This window comes from Cupressus sempervirens, chromosome 9, assembly GCF_028749045.1.
Source record: "Cupressus sempervirens isolate cs-2001-9-10 chromosome 9, ASM2874904v1, whole genome shotgun sequence".
Taxonomy (NCBI): domain Eukaryota; kingdom Viridiplantae; phylum Streptophyta; class Pinopsida; order Cupressales; family Cupressaceae; genus Cupressus; species Cupressus sempervirens.
Window position 1 is genome coordinate 229,817,918 of NC_143126.1, and position 21,189 is coordinate 229,839,106.

The following is a 21,189-nucleotide window of genomic DNA, read 5'->3' on the forward strand; positions in this document are numbered from 1 at the left end:
AAACTATATTTAATATTAAATAAACATTAAAATAATCATTAAACATTTTTAAAAATGTCTATCAAACAACCAATGCATAACATAGAAACTCGCCCAGCGAAAAAGCCCCCAAAAAATTGCGAACCTCATGATATTATTAAAAAAAATTCATAAAACTCAAAACCCGGTTTTAGTTTTGAATTCCACCTTTTTGTTGGAAGAGGCTTCATCCAATTTTGGTAAAAAATTGGAAGTTGAAAGTGAAAACCACGTTATAAATTTAACCAATCAAATGCCCATGTTTTTCTCCAAAACCTGGATTTAACCCTGATAACCCGATTTTAACCCTTGTCTTCCAGCAACCAAACAGAACCCTACGCTTGCCCATACTGTAGAATGACCTCGTAAACTTTTTCAGCACCTCCAGAGCCAATCACATTTCTCTCTCAAGTTGCGAAGGATGAATGCCTCGTCCACTTCTGTTGAATGGAACGGCGTCATCTTCCACGACTGCGTATCTGCGTAGCACCGCTTCGAGGAGCGAGACAGATAAATGCAACCCAAGGTAATGATGGCAAGTATAAATAAAGATGGTACCAGAATGGTCACTAACCTCTGAGGTGACATTTTACTTGAAGATGAACACGAAGGTAGCATTAGATTCCGCCCTCCACATAGCTTCGGGTTACCGACAAAGCTGTCCTTTTAAGCCGCATTGTCTAAGGCATCCGGAATGCACTCAGACAAGCGATTGTTGGATACATTGAAAACGTTTAGATTCCGTCCTCCCAATTCGAGAGGAACCCTTCCATAAAGCATATTGTTTGACAAATCAAGAGTATTTATTTCGCTAAATGATCCAGGGATTTCGCCCGTAAGTCTGTTGTAATCCAAATTGAGCTGAGTGAGATTCTTCAGTGACATTATTTCCTCAGGAATACCTTGTGAGAGAAAATTGTGGTCCAGCAGGAGAATGTTGACCAAACTCAAACTCCCGAGCTCAGGTGGAATGGGGCCTGAGAGGTGGTTGTTGCTAGCTTCAAACACTAGAAGTTTTGTAAGCCGACCAACTTCCGGAGGAATTCCTCCGTAGAAGAGGTTGTTGCTTATCGTCAATCGAATCAGATTCGTTGCTTGGCCAATTGCGGGTGAAATCTTTCCTTGGAACTTATTTTTCTCTAAAAACAATCCCGGAGGAATCTCGCCGCTCAGCTGGTTGTCGTCGATGTAAAGATACTCTAGAGATTTGCAGTTTGCAAAGAACGAAGGCAAAGAACCTTTGAATTTGTTTGATGTGCCAACGAAGCCATACAACACTCCTCCCCTGCACAGATTCTTCGGCAGAGGGCCTTCCAACCCAGTATTCGACACATCAGAGACCACGAAACTGGAATATGAACGTAAACTCTGGGGCAACAAGCCACTGAAACTGTTGTTGTACAGCATCAAGTTACTCAAGTGCCGGAGCTCTCCGATCTGAGAGGGGATGTTTCCGGTAAGCGAATTGTTTTGCAATTGAAGAAGACTCAGATATGTGAGATTACCAACTGCGTCGGGAACGGTGCCTTCGAGCTGATTGTGCCCCAAATCCAAAATGGATAACCTTGTGAGCTGGTCTATGTTCGCCGGAATTCGTCCAGATAAGTTGTTTCTTAAAAGAGGGAGTTCCCTCAAATTTGACAGAGACATCAAACTGGCAGGAATATCGCCAGAAAGATCATTCTGCGACAGATCCAGGAACTCCAGTCGAGTTAAATTGCCCAAGGAAGAGGGGATTTCTCCAACAAGGCTGCAGTTATCTAGCCTTAACGCTTGCAGCTGCTTTAAATTTCCAAGTTCTCTCGGTACAACACCGCGATGCAGAGGATTACCCCCAATCGTGAAGTTTCTCAGAGACACCAAACTCCCTACAAAATTAGGGAATGCCCCAGTCAGACTATTTTCGTGCAACAAGAGAGCTTCCATCTTTGGCAGGAGCCCGAAGGCTGGTGGAATGGACCCACTAAAAGCATTGTACGACAAATTCAGAACTCTCAGCTCACTCAATTCGAAGATATGAGTCGGCAGCTTTCCAGTGAAGCCGTTGCTTGACAAATCGAGCTTTTGCAAACGGTTGCAATTGAAGAGGGCGTCCGGGGAAAGAATAGTGAAAGTATTGCCCTGAAGAGTCAAAGCTGTGAGATTGGGAAGGCTGCAAATGGCATAAGTGAAGTTGCCAGAAATGGAGTGAGCAGTGAGATAAACAGTGGTAACTCTGTCGAACTCATCACAGGTAATTCCTTTTCAAGCGCATGGAGTTTGGTGAGACTCGTTCCAGTTGCTCAAAGCATTACTGCTGTCCCTCCAGTCTCCATTCCTGAGATTAAGCAAAATTACTCCGTCATGTGATAGAGAAGTACAGTGGGGAAGCAAAAGGAAATAGCTGAGAATGTATGAAAACAAAGCAAGCGTTGTGTGGAACATGATTGGATGCACAATGTTTCAGCAAATTCAAATAGCGATAAGAAAATCTCTCGGTTTCGCTTGGTTTGTAGTTACAATGGCAAAGCGCTTCCAGACTTCCATTAATATCCTTTTCTGACGTTATCCTTTTTTGAAGGAAACTTCGCGGGACGGCTATCCAGCCCCACCGTTCCGGATGGCTGGATGGCCATACTCCATGACCCCCATACCCATGCCTTGCCCGCAGCGGTCAAATCCAAGGTGGCCCTAATTATTTTAATTCGCCGTTGTCCCCCACTTCATCGATCCGTGTTTATGGCAGGATAATGGCAGGAAAATGGCCGGTACAATGTTGATAAGTAGGAGATGATTTCCACAGCTAGTCAAATTGTGATGTGAATATCAGGATTTAACTGTGTGATTTTTGAGTCAAACTCGATGACCCATGTTTCATGAGTAGTGATTCAACATGAATCCATCTCTCATGAAAATAAATGGAACACTTAGCACTCATTGGATCTAGGTGATGCTCACAGGGGTGAAGCACCGGGACTTCCCGGAGGGTCACCCATCCCAGTACTATTCCAGCGTGAGCGCGCTTAACTACAGAGTTTCCTCCACAGTTAAACCCAAAGCTTGCAACCCCATTTGCAAAACCTTCACCAAGTGTTTATAGGGCAAGGAGAAACTTTATTCTCCATTCTCCAAACTATTTGTCCTATTTTTATTTTGAAAAAGAGATTGGTTACCTTTTTTTAATTTTGCAAAGATATGCAATAGCTACTAAGCTTTAGCAAATATGCAAGTGAAATATTAAACCTATTTTTATTTTGCAAATATATGCAATATCTACTAAGCTTTAGCAAATATGTAAGTGAAATATTAAAGATGGTTATTGATATTTATAAATTTTAGAAAGAAGAAGTTAGATTATTTTAATAAATTTAATCTTATCACTTTTATCTAATCTAGTTCTACATATTATAATCGGTTATTAAATTTGAGTAATAATAATTTATAATAGTCATATATGCATATAACATTTTTGAAATCTTAACATAAATATTCAAACTATCTAACAACTAACACAAAACAAAATTAACATCTATCTTAATAGCGATGATAGGCAAATAGTAATTTCTTTCAAACAAGAGTAAATAGTTAATTCTTTGAACGAAGAATAAATAGTTAATCCTTTGAAACAAGTGTAAATTAATTTAACTCTTTTGAACATTTATTTTAATGTTATTTATATCATTTCTTAAATTTTAATAATAACTCAATTAAATATTAAAAAAACATTTTTTTAACAAAAAATTAATGAGTTAATATCACTCTATTATCCCTTCACCATATTACTAACTCTATTATATTATTTCATTTATATCAGTTCATTTAAAAAATCTCTCATAAAGGAAAATAAATAATTAACTTTTATGATCTATAGAAATCTAAATTTTACTTCACACTTATATGATTACACAAAATTAATCTATCTCAAATTCTATTGGTATTATAATTTTTATTTCATTATATTTAGTTAAAAATAAATTCGAATCACAAATATCTAATTATCTATCACGTTTTTAAAAAAAAAAATTACAATAAAACTTAAATTTAAAATATACTCTTCGGACAAGCAAAATGTTTCTATTTATTGATAGGTAAATAAAGGGCAGTCATAAGAATGATGATATGTTCTATGATTGAAATCCATGAAAGTGTCTATCATCTGCACCCCTCGAACTGTGTTTAATAAAAGAAAAGTGATTAAGGGTTGTATAATACAATTTATTATATGATATTAAAGAGTTTTTCTTTTGTGATTTTAAATTTCTAAAAATATCCTAAATAAATATATTTAAAATATTTTAATGCTATAATTATAATTTGCAAAAATTAGCTTAATAGACTAAACCACTACTTAATTGACATTATATAATTAATGCCAAAATAAATAAAAGTAGAGTAAACCATTGCTATAATGATCATCCCAAATTCTATTTTATTAAAAAAAATCTTATATAAATAAAATAGCTGGTTCAAGGGCTCCTGGAGAAAAGAACCAGTAAGAAAACCTTCATTCCTTGCCCATACATAGAAAGTAAACAAAAAATCTTATTTACATAATTACACATTATAATATATGTAAAGGAGAATATTAATGAATGACAACAGGATCCTCCATATAAGTGTCATGAATGCCTACAAAAAAAATTGAATTAGTTAGGAAAAATAGTTACCAAATTAAAGTCTTCAAAAATTGAATTCAATTTCATAATTTACTCACCATCTCCAATTTGCATTGCCCTTGTTATCGTTTGTTTAAGATCAATAGAAAATGGTGACACATATTTTTGATGCATTTGTTGATCACATAAAGCAACAATAAAATACACAATAAACATGTATTAAATTTAAAAATTTGTTACATTCACAATCACATTATGTAATTCATGTAAGAATATTGAAATTCTTAATTGCTAATGTCAGTTTGTTGAAATATATGGGTAGGAATAATATTGTGCATTGATGGTTGATCTCTGCAAACTACATCTTTTTTATTGATGAAACATAAAAAATAGTTGAAATAAGGAACTAATTAACTTTTATACAAATTTAAGAAAATTAATTAATAGTTAATAAATTACCATCTATTAATTGTGTGGCATATCTTATTGTTTGGTTCAAATCAATAGAGAAAGGCAATCAATGTCGACAAGCATTTTCTTGATCAACCAAACCTATAAATTGACATGTTTTTAACATATGAAATAAAAATAACTTGTGTTGAGCTATTGAAAATGATATATGAAATAAACTAACTTGTGTTGAGCTATTGAAAATAATAAAGTACATTTAAATAAATGTACACACTTTGTTGTGATAGAATATTTATTTCTTCTTGTATTACTATGCCTAAGTGACTAATGACCCTTTGTCTCTTTTGCTTTGTAGAGTGAATGGAGGGAAATTGAAAACTTTCATGCTCCTCAAGTCTTTCATTTAAATTTTGAGACATAGCATTATTTCCTCGATGAATAGAATAATGTTTCCACATTTTACTTGGACTATACCGTGGCAACTTTCATCTCATAGACATGTCCTCCGAACTAGGAATTGGTTCAAATTTGGAAGATGAAGAGAAAGTTGCATGCATATAATTTCTAAATCTCCCAACACACTGCATGAATAGGTTTTTTTCATGCTCTCCAGTTGGCAAATTTTGGAGCACTGAATCGACATAATCAATGCAATTTGGAATTCATCACTACAAGTAACATATGATCTCACACCATCTGCAATAAAAATAAAAATTATTAATTCAAAAAATTATTTTTGAACACTAGATATTTCATTAGAAAAATGTGGGTATTGAAACATACTAGTTCTGTGAGCTTCGACAATGATGTGTCCAACCACATTTGATTTTTTGAAGGTATAGAACCATTTGCAATCAGCATAAGACTTAATTAATTTTCTAAACCATTAAATAATTTAACATTTCCTTGGAAAAAAGTATTGATATTACTAGTGATGTTATTTTCATGAAGATAACTCCCTCTCGCTTTATCATTTTCATCAACCAATGTAGTAACATCATTTTTTGTTCAAGTATTGCCTTTTGTGTGGTCCATCCACACTTAAATTTGAAGATCAGATCTCCTCCCTCTTTACATTAGCCCAAATTTTGTAATTACTTCAATCCTCCATGATACACTCAAATACATTTATTCTACCATGCTAGTTTGCATGCTCCATCAACACCTCACTCTAAAATATCTCTATAAAAAGTGGTAGGTAAAGCTTTCATTATTTTAGATTAATATTTTTAAGTAGAAAACTCTTACATGAGAAGTTCACAACACTTCCTACAGTCTGGATTACTATCCCAAAGTATTGATTGGTACAAGTTCAATTTTAGTAGATCACTAAGGTTTTTTCTGCATCATCCACTAAGGGCACAACAAAATATAAATGGAACCAAACTAAAGAGGGCCATTGTGAATTTTTGGAGAAAGTTGAAACCTTTGTTGAGTGCCTTCTTGGGCACACCTTAATTCATTGACTACCCATGAATGTTTCTCCAATAGTTTTATTTGAATTCCCATAGTCATGTGTGCACACCTAATGTCAACTTCACTAAACTCCAACCTAGCAAGGCTTTGAGCCATAAGAAATCCCATACTCCTTGTAAATCCTTAGATGATAGTTTTTGCAACTCCATTTCCACTAAATATGAAAAATTTGTACATTGACAGGACTTGAAGTTCAAAGATTAAAATTGATCTTTTTTGTGACTTCTTCACATTGTTATTATTCAATATCCTCATCAGATGAAGATGCATAATCCACGAGAGGCATGGTGGTGAAATAGTGGATGTTGAGATAAGCAGGTGCAACAATTTCTATATCTGGATTTGTCTCAATGGTGCAGGGAGACGTTGGAGAAGAAGTTTGTGTAAAGGTATGGATTAGTGAACTACCACTAGTGGAGCAATAAAGCATCTTCAAGATGTGAGAAGATCTTCAAATATTGACAAACACACACATGGTTGTTCTCCATCCTCTATCACTCTCAAATTTTCTCAAAAATTTCCTATAATCTCTTGCTCCGTCAAAATAGTACCACTATCAAACACCATTTTGTCCTTGATTACACCTTGATTACAAGCTCTTGAAAATAGTTTTCCATTTGAAATTTGTGTCCATTCTGAAGATAACTAAGATGGTCAATGCCCTATCCTTTTAAATATATTCTCAATTGAAAAATGTAATATCAAAATCATATAAATAGAATTATATCCTAAACAAAATTGAATGTCATTATTTCATTAACGAAAGGATTGCTCAAAATTATATTATAAGTGGATCAAATATAAATTCAAATTCCATTTTAAAAATCTTTTTATATCCATAAAGTTATGTGTTAATTATTCAACTACACATAGCTTGAATGATTTAATACACAATTGGTTGCTACCCTAAATACTTTTACAAAACTATTAGAGTAAAGTATAAAAACACAATGGTTGTTTCATGTTATCCTCAAGTCCAAAGGCACAATGATATATGTTTATACATTTAAAAATATATTTTTATTAATAGATACAATATATAAAAAACATATAAAATATTGCATGATTACACTAATTATTGATAAGATTTTTTTTGCTACTTTTAATTATATCATTTATTACTCTAAAGTATGAATTAAAAACTTGATTTATTTTACACAATCTTTTAGGGCCCGTTTGGCAAGCGGAATAGGAATAGGGGAATAGGAATACGTATTCTGGAATAGAGAATTGGGCTACGTATTCATGTTCTGTGTTTGGTCCAGCCAATATTTGATGGGAATTCACGAACCCCAAAATTTATGTTTTCTAAAATTAAAAAAAGTAGAATAGGAATACGTATTCCAATAACACCTATTTGGGTGGAATTGCAAAACCCCATTTTTGGGCCAAAATAGGAATACGTATTCCTATTTTACTTCGTATTCCAATTCTGTTTTGGTGCATCCAAACAAGAAATTCAAAATTTTTGAAATTTACATATGCCTATTCTACTTGTATTCCGCTCGCCGAACGGGCGTTAAATCTTATATGAATAATGAAAACTCGCCATAACAAAATATGAAACAAATATAAAAGCTATCCCACGTGAATAAACCAAGAGTTATTTTACGGTAAAAAACGAGGGTATGAATTCAGCATGGATTTGTTGTAGTAAATAAATTAAATAAATTCATGTGAAGATAGAAAATACGAGCCTTCAACAACAAAGAAAATGTGGATAATAGATAGAAAATAGAAAATATGAGCCTTACTTCAACAACTACTCATTATCTAACCTGTAGATTCCATTGTGAAAAAAATTAAATCTGAAACAAAATAGATGGCATAGTTAATGAATACTGATGCGTTTATTTTCAGGCTATTCGATAACGATCTTCATTATTGTATGCCTATTGGGCCATTAAAACTAACATACTATCGCCGTTGCAGGCCTGCTAAAGCTTCGTAGATATTGCATATATTTGCAAAATGAAAACGAGTTAATATTTCACTAACCTCTTTTATGCTCGTGAATTTTGGCTGTTGCGGTCGATATTGCAGTCGATACTCCAGATCGCCAAAAATGGAGTTAAATAAAGTTTCTCCGGCCGTGGCAAACAACATTGATCCGGGCCATTATCCTGCCATAAATGCGGATCGATGAAGTGGGGGACAACGGCGAATTAAAATAATCAGGGCCACCTCGGATTTGACCGCTGCGGGCAAGGCATGGGCAGGCAAAATAGTATGGCCATCCAACCATCCCGAACGGTGGGGCTGGATAGCCGTCGCCGAAACTTCGTAGAGCCGGTTGAGAAGGATGCCACTGCTATTTTGATAGTACCTTAATGGACTCAAAAGAGACCAATCGAAATGTGCTCTTTACGTTTCGATGTGACGTGTGACTCAAAAGTGACGAAAGACAGGGAGACGTTGACCCGCAATGCGTTCGATCACTTTTATTTTTAAAGAAAAGTCCTCAATCGGTTTCACTCGTGACATCATACAAAAAGTCTTTCTTTAAAATTCTTGCGTTTCCTTGTGAGATGCGTCTATTATTGAAGGACAAGGAGGTCAGTTCGATATCTTTTAGACCACAGAACTCTAGAGTTTGGTTATATATATATATATATATGGTGTGTAAGTATCTTATTTATTAATTTATTTTAAAATGCTATATTAGTCAATTGGTCATTATTGTATTTGCTAAATTGAATGGTTCTAGATGAGCCCATCAAAGATTAAGTATTGTTGAGTGCAAAGACTCCTATATAATAAGAGATGAAGTCAAGATTGTGCCTTAAAAGAATTTATGTGCAATGAATACCCTCAAAGCTTGACTCAACACTCTGAACCTCCATTAAAAAAAAAAATTACATTATTAAATTATTGTTTCTATTTATTATTAAGATACAATTTTATTTTTAAGTATATTTTTATATTTTGATTAAATAGTTTCCAAATACAAACAATAATATATTATTATTGGTATTATATTATTATATTATTTTGGGCAATACACTTTAAATGCTCTATAATTAATACATTATTTCTAATGTATTATCGTAGTTCTATTTTAAAATAATATACTTATGTATTAATTAAAAAAAAATTTCAATAACATTGTAATTATTATATTTCATCTAAAGAGATAAATTCTTGTACTTCTTATTAGTGTAGTTAATATGACTCTAATATGCCTTCTACATAGTTAATAACTAGTAAGTGCACTTTGGTGTGCAATGGATATGTCAAAGAGATATGGGAGGGACCATAAATTTAAAATATGAAATTAATTTAAGGAACGTGCAGTCCTATTATTGTTTACTTATGTGACTCAAATTTTTCTGAAGTGTTTGAAGAGTTGCTAGTTAAAACAAATGACAAAAATGGAGCTAGTTTTTGCATCTCTACTATTACACAATTGTCATGTTTCTAAATGAACATTATCCAACAACTTGACATTTTAGAGTCATTTGTGTAATGATAAAAAAATTGGGTTATTTGAGGACTTTCCATTTGATAATTCTATCAAGCACACCTCATCCTCTTTTTATTGGGAAACATATCCATGCATATAAATCAAAATTTAAGGTTAGGGTGTATATGAAGGCCTTCAAGTTCATGAACTCTAGAAATAGTTGTGAATGTCTTGACACTTGTCGAACAATGTTGCCAATCTCGACTATTATTATTTGAACTACAAGGCCTTGTGATTTGTGTATTACAAAGGAAGATACCAATTTTAGTGGTATTTGATGATGTTTTCTTTGAATCATTAGGCTTACGAGGACATTTTTTTGGTTGTACTGATCCCATGCTAGATCTATGTGGTTTCTAAATTAAACTAGCTTATATATATAAAGCTGAGAGATATCCTTCTAAAGCACCTATTGTACTGAGGTAATTTATAAAATATCTCTAGGCTTTATATATATATATATATATATATAAGCTAGTAGGACTTGCAGTAAAATATGAGAGACATTATTAAAATTTTAAATAATAGTTAATTTATAATGATAAATTTTAATTATTAAGTATTTAATATTTTCATAATATATTATATATTTTATCTATAATATTTAATACATCTACTTTCAATAACTCTATCTTTCTTCCATCTCCTTCCTTCTCTAGCCATTGATTCCCTCTAATTACAATCTCTCTCTCTCTCTCTCTCTCTCTCTCTCTCTCTCTCTCTCTCTCTCTCTCTCTCTCTCTCACACACACACACACACACACACACACACACACACACACACACACATCCTTCTCCCATAAACTTGTTTGTGCATTGAATGCCCTAATGATTCTCTTTCTCTTTCTACCTCATAAAAAGTAATATTTAATAGATTGAGATTAAATAACTCTACCTTTCTTCCATCAACCTCTACCTCTAACTATTGCTTCCCCCTAATTACCATACATACATATCTACCCCCATACTTAGTCTCTATCACCCTCTCTCCACTCTTTCATCTCTCTCTCTCTCTCTCTCTCTCTCTCTCTCTCTCTCTCTCTCTCTCTCTCTCTCTCTCACACACACACACACACACACACACACACACACACACATGTCCATGCATAGTAAGCCCTAATTATTATTTTTGTCTCTCCACCTCATCTATCTCATCATCCCAATTATTTATCTATCTCATTTCTCCCCTTCTCCTATATCCCACCCCCTCTCACCATCTCTTCCCCCTTAAGACCATCTCTCTCTCTCTCTCTCTCTCTCTCTCTCTCACACACACACACACACACACACACACACAGATGAATTCTTTCCCATTATTTATCTATATCATTTATCCCCTTCCCCATTCTCCCCTTCTCTCATAACCCTCCTCCTCTCACCATCTCTTCCCCTTTAATATACTTGTGTCTGCGTGTGTGTCAAAAGCTCTACCCATGTGTTGCCCTAATTATTCTCTCTTCCTCTCTACATTATTCTAAAAGGTCTCTTCCTCCTCTTCTCCCTTTCTCCTATATTTCATTGTCTCTTACCTTCTCATCCCCTTAATTACCATTCCCTCCCCTCCCTCTCCATCTCTCTATGTATTTGTGTGTTTCTATCAAAATCTCCCTCTATCTGTTGCCCTAGTTATTCTCTCTGCCCCCTTTCTCTCCATCTCTACATTGTTTCTTTCTATATCATCCCTTCCTCCTCTTCTCCCTTTCTCATATGTTTCACCCCCCCCCACCCCCCCCCCCCCCCCCCCCCTCTCTCTCTCTCTCTCTCTCTCTCTCTCTCTCTCTCTCTCTCTCTCTCTCTCTCTCTCTCTCTCTCTCTGTTTGTCTTTACTTCTAGTCCTTCTTTTAATTTAGCTTTAAAGGCCTGACTTAGCTTGTAAATTTTTACTTCATTTTTTAGAATTTGTCCAAGTATATATAAAAGTTCAATCTTATTTCTAAAACTTGATGTAGTATCTAACTTTTATTTCTATTTTAGAAATTAATTCTAACTTTAATTGTTTATTGTAATAGTCATAACTTCATTGTTTAATTAAATTATGAAATTTTAATTATATTAATCAACTTTAACTTTGATTTAACTTTTTAATTTTAATTCAACTATTAAAAAATAATTAAATATCTATATAAGTACAAAAATTACAAAATTCAAATTTTAATTCATTGTAGTACAATTTCAGCCTATAATTAACTTCAAATAAATTATAATTTTGTAAAAATAAATTGTCCCCTCAAATTAAATTGTATGCTTTTTTTAATTTATAATTTAGAAATTTAAATAGTATAAATTTATTAACTAAATTTTTCTTAAGCTAAAGCCTCTTCAAAATAAGATTTTCAGACAAACTCACAAATTCTTTAAAAGAATCTTTATAATTTATATATAATAGGAAAAGAAATCAATTTTATCATATTATTCATAAATTCAAACTCTTAAGAAAATCAAATAGATAACAAATAAATGAAATTCAGTTACTATATTTAACATCTAAAAACAATAGAGATTTAAGGAAAAACAATCCAAACCTCTGATGTTTTTATCAACATGTTCTCTCATCTCTAATTCGTCAAAATGTTTCTAATGTTCATGACCTCAAAAATGATAAATGCAATTGGTTTTTATCTTCAAAGGCATTGCTTTGAGTAATGGAGTCATAGAAATCAAACACATATAATAATAATGGTGCATAAATTTATATGTTATGAATCAAATAAAGAAATTGTCTAGCAAAGTTGGGGCTCCGACAAATACAAATCCCAATGTAGAAACCCAAGCCAACAACCACTATAAAACAAATTGGAAAAGATAGTGATGAAAGTGCAGCAAACAATGAGGGAGTATTTTATCAAATATACATTTCTCAAAGAGCATACACAGTAGGCTGTTAATTTTTTTTGAGCAATAATTTTGAAACCTTTTGTAACATAGATTTCCATTGCTTCTTAGTCCTTCCATACACCATTCTTGCAATGGGCTTGAGAGATGAGGTCAATCCATCACAGGCACACACAAACTTGTTAGCGAGACCTTCAAAAGCATCTAGTGGAGCTACCCCCTTGAAAGCATAGTAACAAGTCTCTTCGCATGGCAATGCTTTAGCTTTGGCATTTTGTGAATATAATTCAGGGAGACACCCTAGTTTGTAAGGAGTCCTAAATCATAGACAGTGACAATAATCAAACTACCTAATCCAAGGCTCATGCCCCTTTCTTGCATCAGAGCATTCAATAGGTCCTCACAATTAACATCATCCAAAATGATGAACATGCGAGGCAATGTGGATCTCAAACACCAGGACAAAATAGATGATAATTACCCTACATTATTCATAGGTATATTTTCTAAATCATAGATGCTACAAATGATGATCCTAAAGCTATCCAAGAGAGGAATCATATGCTTCTGCGTAAGGATTGGGAATACTAGTATAGGAGGTCTCTTCCTCTTTATCTCCATTTCTATGCATTTAATTCTTGAATGCAAATGTAACTTTAATATTATTCTTGAATGAAAATGTAATGGTTAATATTATCATGCACTAATCCAATGTGAATATTCATAACCATCAACAAATGCAATAGTTATTTTTAATATATAATCACTTCCTTTCATAAGACATGCAAATGACTATATAATTTAATGAAAATTTCAAAAAGTTTACATTGATAAATGCTTCCGCTGTAGAAAGGTTCTCAGCTTAATTATAAAAAATAAAGGGAGATGAGGTCGTTTCTCATCATCATTGGAGAATTTCTTTTTGACTTATCCAAGAGCACCATTCAAAAGTCTTGTTTCAAACCAAATATTTATACATAACCTAACTTCTTGTCCAATACACAAAAGGATTTGAGATTGGAGTTGTTTTCAATCTAGATTTTACCATGACCATCTCTTCCATTGTTCTATAATATGTATGGGGAGTGACTTAAAAGGGGGAAATATGCATCTATTATGGAGTGATACCATATCATTTGTTGCAAAAAGTTGGTAGGATTTTTGCTAAATAAATTATTGTTCAAAAGTAAGTACAAAGCTTGATCATGACATTAAAATTTGACAATCAATAATACTAGGGTTCACATTGCATAATTTTGAGAGAAGTGGAAAAAAATCTATTTCAAAAGGTTTTCTTCATTATTGACAATAAAAAAACTAGCATTATAACAATTTTGAAGTTGCACCATAGTGCTCGTCTAGGAATTTGATGCATACATTGCAATCTCTTTAATGTTGGTAGTTGATCTAGATCACCAAAGAGAATGATTGAAAATCAACTAAACGTGACATTATTTTGATTTCAGACTACTTCTAACACCTAATATCATTTTTTTCTAACAATTTTATACCAATGAAGCTCATCTCATCTATTACAATGTATTAAATGAAGTACATTCTTTCATGGAAGGTTGCATGTTTAGATTAATTAGTTAAGAATGGGTAGTATTCCAATCATGATACTAATTAATTGAATAATATTCTTCTTATACACACATTCCTTGGGTCTAAAAGATGTTCTTACAAGTTATTTCATTTTATCTAGATACTACTATTGTGGTGTGAATTATTTGTTAACTCTCTTATGATGCTATCATTTGTATATAGTTGTCACTTTCTCTTTAAATTATATTGAATTTATATTACTACTTTCATTTCGATGTTATAATTTTTGAGGACTCATTAGTTTGCTATTATTTGGATGTTTCCTTCATATTTTTTTTGAATGCTAGCTTAACACTTTCCAATGTCATTACAATTATTCATCACTAATTTGACATTAGTGTTTAGCTACCATTGTTATAGAAGGATACGTCGATGGTTCATTACGTGAAAATGGTCTATTATGGATGTTATTGGTCTAGTATAGCTACCTCTTAGTTTTTGACAAAAGGAAACTTTTATGTCAAGATCATTACTCTTCTATCATTCTCTAGAAAATATGTATGTCTTGTTAAAGTTTCCTGAGGTATGGTTGATATCCTTTAGATGCTAATTTTCCATTTAGCATATGATCTCATGACCTCAAATTCACTCCATCACATTGAGCTTATCAAAATAGTGTTTGTAAAACCAAGCTTGCACAAATTCACACTACAACTAAATGATTTGAGAAGCTTGTTCCGTTCACACAATTACCGTCAATTCAAACCATAAACAACTCAGTCAAACAATCAATCAATCAATTTTTTCCTTACAAGATGTATCCTTCCTCTATAGGCTTAACATCAACATTTCAATTCCATCATAAATGAAATACTCAATTTCAATCAAACAATCAATTTTTTCCTTACAGGACATATCCTTCCTATATAGGCTTCACAAATTTCACTATCAAAATGTTGTTCATGGCAAGAACTGTGGAATTAATCACTTCTTGGTCATGAGGTCTTTTTGTGGATTTTATCTTTATGTATCAGCGATAGCTTCTCAAGTGTGCCTCGATCTTCAATATCTTGGTATCATTTGAACAACTTACTTGATTACATGTGTCATGTTGCAATATGATCTATTTTCATGATTCTTTCACACATCTATGTTGGTTTTGAGTTATGATTATGCATTGCTTACTAGGGGCAATAGCTTAGCACACTTACCACCAAATTCCTTCAAAATAATTTCAGTGTGCCTAGACCTATCCAATACATACATGTTATTTGTTCCATCCTCACTTTGAAATGTACATCTATTATGTTGAGAGTCTAGTCAATGCAAAGGAACCTTCTCATCTATGCCACTATAGCATTTGGTGCATCACTCCTTTTGCAATATCAAACTAGGATATGCTCTCCTGTATGAACACAACTGAATTCCATGCATTCATGTAGTTAGGTTTCATGTAGATTAAGGCTTCATTGTGATTTTTTGTTTGAGACAAGGGTCCTATTTAAGCCTTTCACCTTTCCTTCCTGTGTCCATTTTTGAAAAAATGGGGCTAAAAAAATGTTTTCCTTTTCACCCCATTTCCTCGAGGGGGCACCCTCCTCCCTTGTCGTAGCTATGGCATGACTCTTTTAACTCCTTTCCTCATTGGGGCAATTTGTATTTTCTTTTTCTTTGATGCAATGTTGTCCTAACATTACATCAAAGAGGGGCAAAATGTAGACACCTAAAATTGTCCTAAAACACTATATTAATTATTTTAATATCTCCTTTGACATTAGATTAATTATTAATTAATTAATTGTATTTTGTCATATTCTTCTACTTATTTAATTAATTTTACTTAATTAAATTAGTTCACTTCCCTAATGTATTTTGAATTTCATATACTCCCCTCTAATGTGTTAAATCCATTTAATGCATAGTGACATCATATATTCCCTTTTAAATAAATTCAATTTATTTAAATCCTCCACATTCTTAATCTTCTCAAATATAATTAAGATTAATATAAATTAATCTCGACCATAATCCATCCTCCATCAAATTTGATAAATGATTTCTGAAAATCATTTATTCCCCCTTTATCCATCTAACACTCAAAATGAATTTTTAATTCATTTATCTTCCATGTTTCCCACTCACCTCATTTCTTTATTCCACCACTATGACATGTCTTCTACTCTCCTCGTTTCTTTATTCCTCCACTATGGCATGCCTTCCACTCTCCTCATTTCTTTATTCCTCCACTATGACATATCCTCCACTCTCCTCATTTCTTTATTCCTCCACTATGACATGTGTCCCACTCTCCTCATTCTTTATTCCTCCACTATGACATGTCTCCCACTCACCTCATTCTTTATTCCTCCACTATGACATACTCCCACTCACCTCATTTTTTTATTCCTTCACTATGACATGTGCCCCAATACCTTCAATTTTAAATTGATCCCACTATCTCCCTTTTTTTTATCATTCCCCTTGCCACCCTTGCATGGCCTATGTGTCTCCTATATGGCTCCTATGTGGATACCACATAGGGACCACCTCCCCAAGGCCTCTCTCAAACTTATAAATAGAACCATTCTCTCAATCATTTTAACATCATTTTTCATTTGCATTGTTATCATGCTAGTTTATGCTTAGAGCTTTTAGAGATAAAATCTCCTCCATGTGCATTGTTACAATGCTAGTATAACTCTAGACCTTTTTAGAGATTTTATGCTTAGAACTAACCTTTGGGAGTTGTTTGCATTACTTAGATTTTTTGCTTTTGCATTAGTTTCATGGTAGTATAATGTTGTAGGTTTCTTTCTTCATTTCATTCCATTCACCCCGATATCCATGTAATCCTTTGAGGGTGGCTTACTCATAGCCATTGCTTGAAGGTATTTCACACACATTCTTAGCATAGATTCATTACATATTGCATTTTCATCATTAAGGGATTCAATAGTTGTGTTTGGGAGAGCACATATACATCCCTTACATTTAAAAGCAAACCAACAAGGCCTCTTATGAGTGCCCTTGTTGAGCTACTTTGAGGTTATGTGAGGACTTTATTTTGTGGTTGCATAAGTTGTTAAACTCAAGTTGATTTTAGTTGTATTTTCATTTGTTTCTAATCTTTCATATGCACATGTTACAACTAACGTTTGCTTGTTTATGCATGCTCCTAATAGGTTAGGTTTTCACATATGCATTTTGGCATTCCTAGTGAGATCCATTTCATGGGTTCAAACTAATCATCTAATATATTTTTGAGTGTATTTTGTGACTTTAAGCTTGTAGGTCAAAGGCTTGCACTTGGAGATCAAGTTCCATGAGGAGTCTCAAATCAAGCTAAAAAGCCCACCATCATGCTTGGAGCACATAAGAGTCATATGGATGAACAAGGACTATGTTAAACTTTTAGCACCTATCTTCTAGCTTGTGGTCACGTGGGGCCTATGGGCTGTCTATTTAGGGGCATAACTTAGCCTCATTCCTCTTTGCAAATTATAAAGAAGCACTTTTGCTAAAACATCTATAACTTTTGCATACAAGCTCTATTTGGGATGATTCAAAATGTATTGGAAAGCTGACTCAACCCTCTATCTAGATTTGCAGATCATTTTGTCAGATTCAATTTCTAAAATTAGGTGAACACATTCAAAGTCACTCTTTCTATGCAACCTTAAAATGCTCATAACTTGTTATTAGAAAAATGAGAGGAATATACTTTTGAAGTCAATTTGATCATTTTCAAATATTTTTAAAGTGTTGTGCACTCTTTTTGATGTTGAGGCTTAAAATTTACCTACACATTTGGGTTAAGATCTAAAATGAACAAGTGTCTTTTAAACCCTAAGACCATTTACGTATTTTCTCCTCTCATGCCTTTGGGTGATCTTGAGTGCACAAGAAATAAGTGGTCTTGTTTATATTCTTTAGGAGGTCTAGGAGATTTTTAACCTAGTTTTTATTGTAGGAGACAAGCTTTGGAATTTTTTTAGTGATTTTAATTACTTGGAAATTTGTAGTGACTTTAATCACTTAGAAATTTATAGTGGTTTTAATCGCTCGGAGATTTGTAGTGATTTTAATTACTTGTAGGATTTAATATGGTAAATGAACTTGTATGAACTAATCATTTTTCCTTGGAATGCATGTTATAGCTAATATCTAAAGGTTAAATACACTCTTGAATGCATTAAGGTAAACTTTACACACACTCCGAAATGATTTAAGGAAATTTACACACATTTCATTAGAATGAATAATGCTCAAACACACTCTTCAATGCCTTAATAAATGAACAAGTTTTTCATTGGAATGCATGTGTAGAGTAATCAAACACAATCTTGAGTGCCTTAAGGATATTGACATGCTTTCATTGGAAAGAATGTTTAGATAGTGCACACACTCTTGAATGCCTAAGGACAAAAAAGATTGCTATGAAGCATTTGGACTTGGTGCTTAAAATGAATTCACTCAATCTTAAATGACTTAAGGGAATTGGTTTATTTTCAGCATTTTGCTTATGTTGAAGATGATTGATTTACTTTATGTTGACAAATCCTAATTTTTAATTATGTTAACGAAGTTGTCAAGTTGGAAAGAATAATGCATGTTTAAACATGAGTATCTCCAAGAGTATGTTACAAAACCTAAAACTCCATAAGGAAAGAACAAGTGTCTTTCAACCCCAAGGCCACTTACGTATTATCTCCTCTCGCACCTTCAGGTGATCTTGAGTGGACAAGAAATAAGTGGTCTTGTTTATATTTTTTAGGAGGCCTTCTTGGGGATTTCATCACCACTTGGGATGACCACAACTCTAGTGTTCTGGTGGAGTATAAGAATCAAGAGATGAATCAAAAGAAACCTCTCTTGGAAGAAAAAATTTGTCACTCTTGGCTAAGCCTCAAAGAAATTTATACCTTTGGGAAGTGAAGGCAATGATTTGGGTTACCATCTCCCCCCGTTGTGTGGCACTATTTTCTTTCATCCATAGATTTGGGCCTCACATAACTTGCGTATATTGAGGATGCCCTCTAGATAATCTTTTTACATCCTAGTGGCAACCTTATTAGGATGGTTGATGTGTTCAATGTTCTTGACTTTTTAAACATCCAAAACCAACACCAAACATCAAACAAGTTCAAAAAATGAGTGAAATGGTGAGCTAAACATTTAGTGAGTGAAATGGTTGTAAGTGGGTCCTCTTGACCTATGGTTAATTTCATACTTGGTCTAGCATTTGGAGTCTATTGGATCTTTTAGTCATAAGTTTGTTTGCAAATTTTTTGAGCTTGAAACTAGGTTTTCTTTGTTCCTACTATGGCCAAAAAAGTCAAACCTAAGAAGGTGAAATTGTCCAAACCATTTTTTACAAGGAAAGGAAAAACCTCGCACATAGTGATAAATAATTTTGATATGCTATCAAAGACATCAAGAAAGAAGAGGCTGAATATGACTATTATGATAGAATCTAATACAATGCTAAACTTCAAGATTGGTCTACTTTCCCTAGAGTGAACCCAAGATTTTGTTGCAATTTACAAGTGGGAAGATTTACTTATGAGAGGGGCGGTGAATTAGAAGTAACTATATTGAACCTCTAAAACTTTTTTTAGCTGAAAATATTCACATGCATCTAATTCATCTGATAAACATGTAAGTAAATACATGCATAAAAATAGATGACATAAGAATTTGGTAACCTAGAAACCCTCCAAAAATGAGAAGGTAAAACTGGGGTTGGGATGACACCCACAAAGTATCACTATAGCAATATGTAACTATTCAAGTTTACAAAGTTTGATTATTTCCAATGGTCTGTCTTATGAAAGGCCTATCCTATTAAAGACTTTACACCCTCTTAAAAGAAACTTGGTTAAAGGATTTACAAACATGCACTTGGAATGTTACCCTATTCAAGGATTTGGTACCTTGTTGAAAGGCTTACAACATGGTTGTTAAACAAACCTATCACCATAAGATTTTCATTCCTAATACAATGGCTAGAGAGTATTAGAAAGCCTTGACCTAATGACTTGTAATCTTTAATTACTGATACCACATCCTTCTTCTACTCTGTCTGCTCTAATCCTTGCTTGATCTGATATGTCTCTTCTCGAAATTGTGATTGCTCTTTTCTGATCAACTGAATTTCGTAATGCTATTCTGCTTTATCTAAGTCTTTAAACATGCCTTTAAAATTTGCTATAATTCACCCATACACTTCTCACATATGCACATACAATGAGGTTTTTTCCTCCTTATAAAGGCTTTGAAGACTTAGGGTTAGGTATGAATCAATGATCAATATTCATTCTTCATTTCTTGCTCAATTTATTCACTTTTCCTATTGGTTGCATGCCTTCTCCATTTTTTTAATTGTTTTCATGCTGATTACATAGGTAATGCAAAAGATTCAATCTTATATTTGAGAGCCTTTGAGATTCATCTTGAGTTAGCTGAAAAATGGTTTACATATGAGTTTGTGAAGATACAAACTCATATGCTAATTCTATGTTACTTGGAACTTACTAATTACTAATGCTTGGCACATATAAGAATTATGTCTCACTTGTCTCTTATAGTAATTCTATCTTGCTCAGCATCCATACTTTGCTTGAAGCACCTATAGTGACTCGACATCACTTATCACTTGGCACTTGAATTGTGCTCAGCACCTGAAGTTCACTCGACACCTATTGAATCTTTGACTCGGCACATACTATAGCTCAACATCTATATTATACTTAGTATCATCTTGAGAATTGGTTAAGTGTGTTGACACTCAATTGTCAAAACCAATCTAAGACCAACAATCTCTCCCTTTGACATGACTAGCAAAAACAC

The 21,189-nt window shown here is 33.4% G+C and overlaps 1 pseudogene; it reads right to left on the bottom strand.

Annotated features, from left to right (window-relative positions):
* Positions 1-393: 393 nt before the first annotated feature.
* LOC149538342 (uncharacterized) lies at positions 394-2,442 on the bottom strand (annotated as a pseudogene).
* Between the last annotated feature and the right edge of the window lie 18,747 nt (positions 2,443-21,189).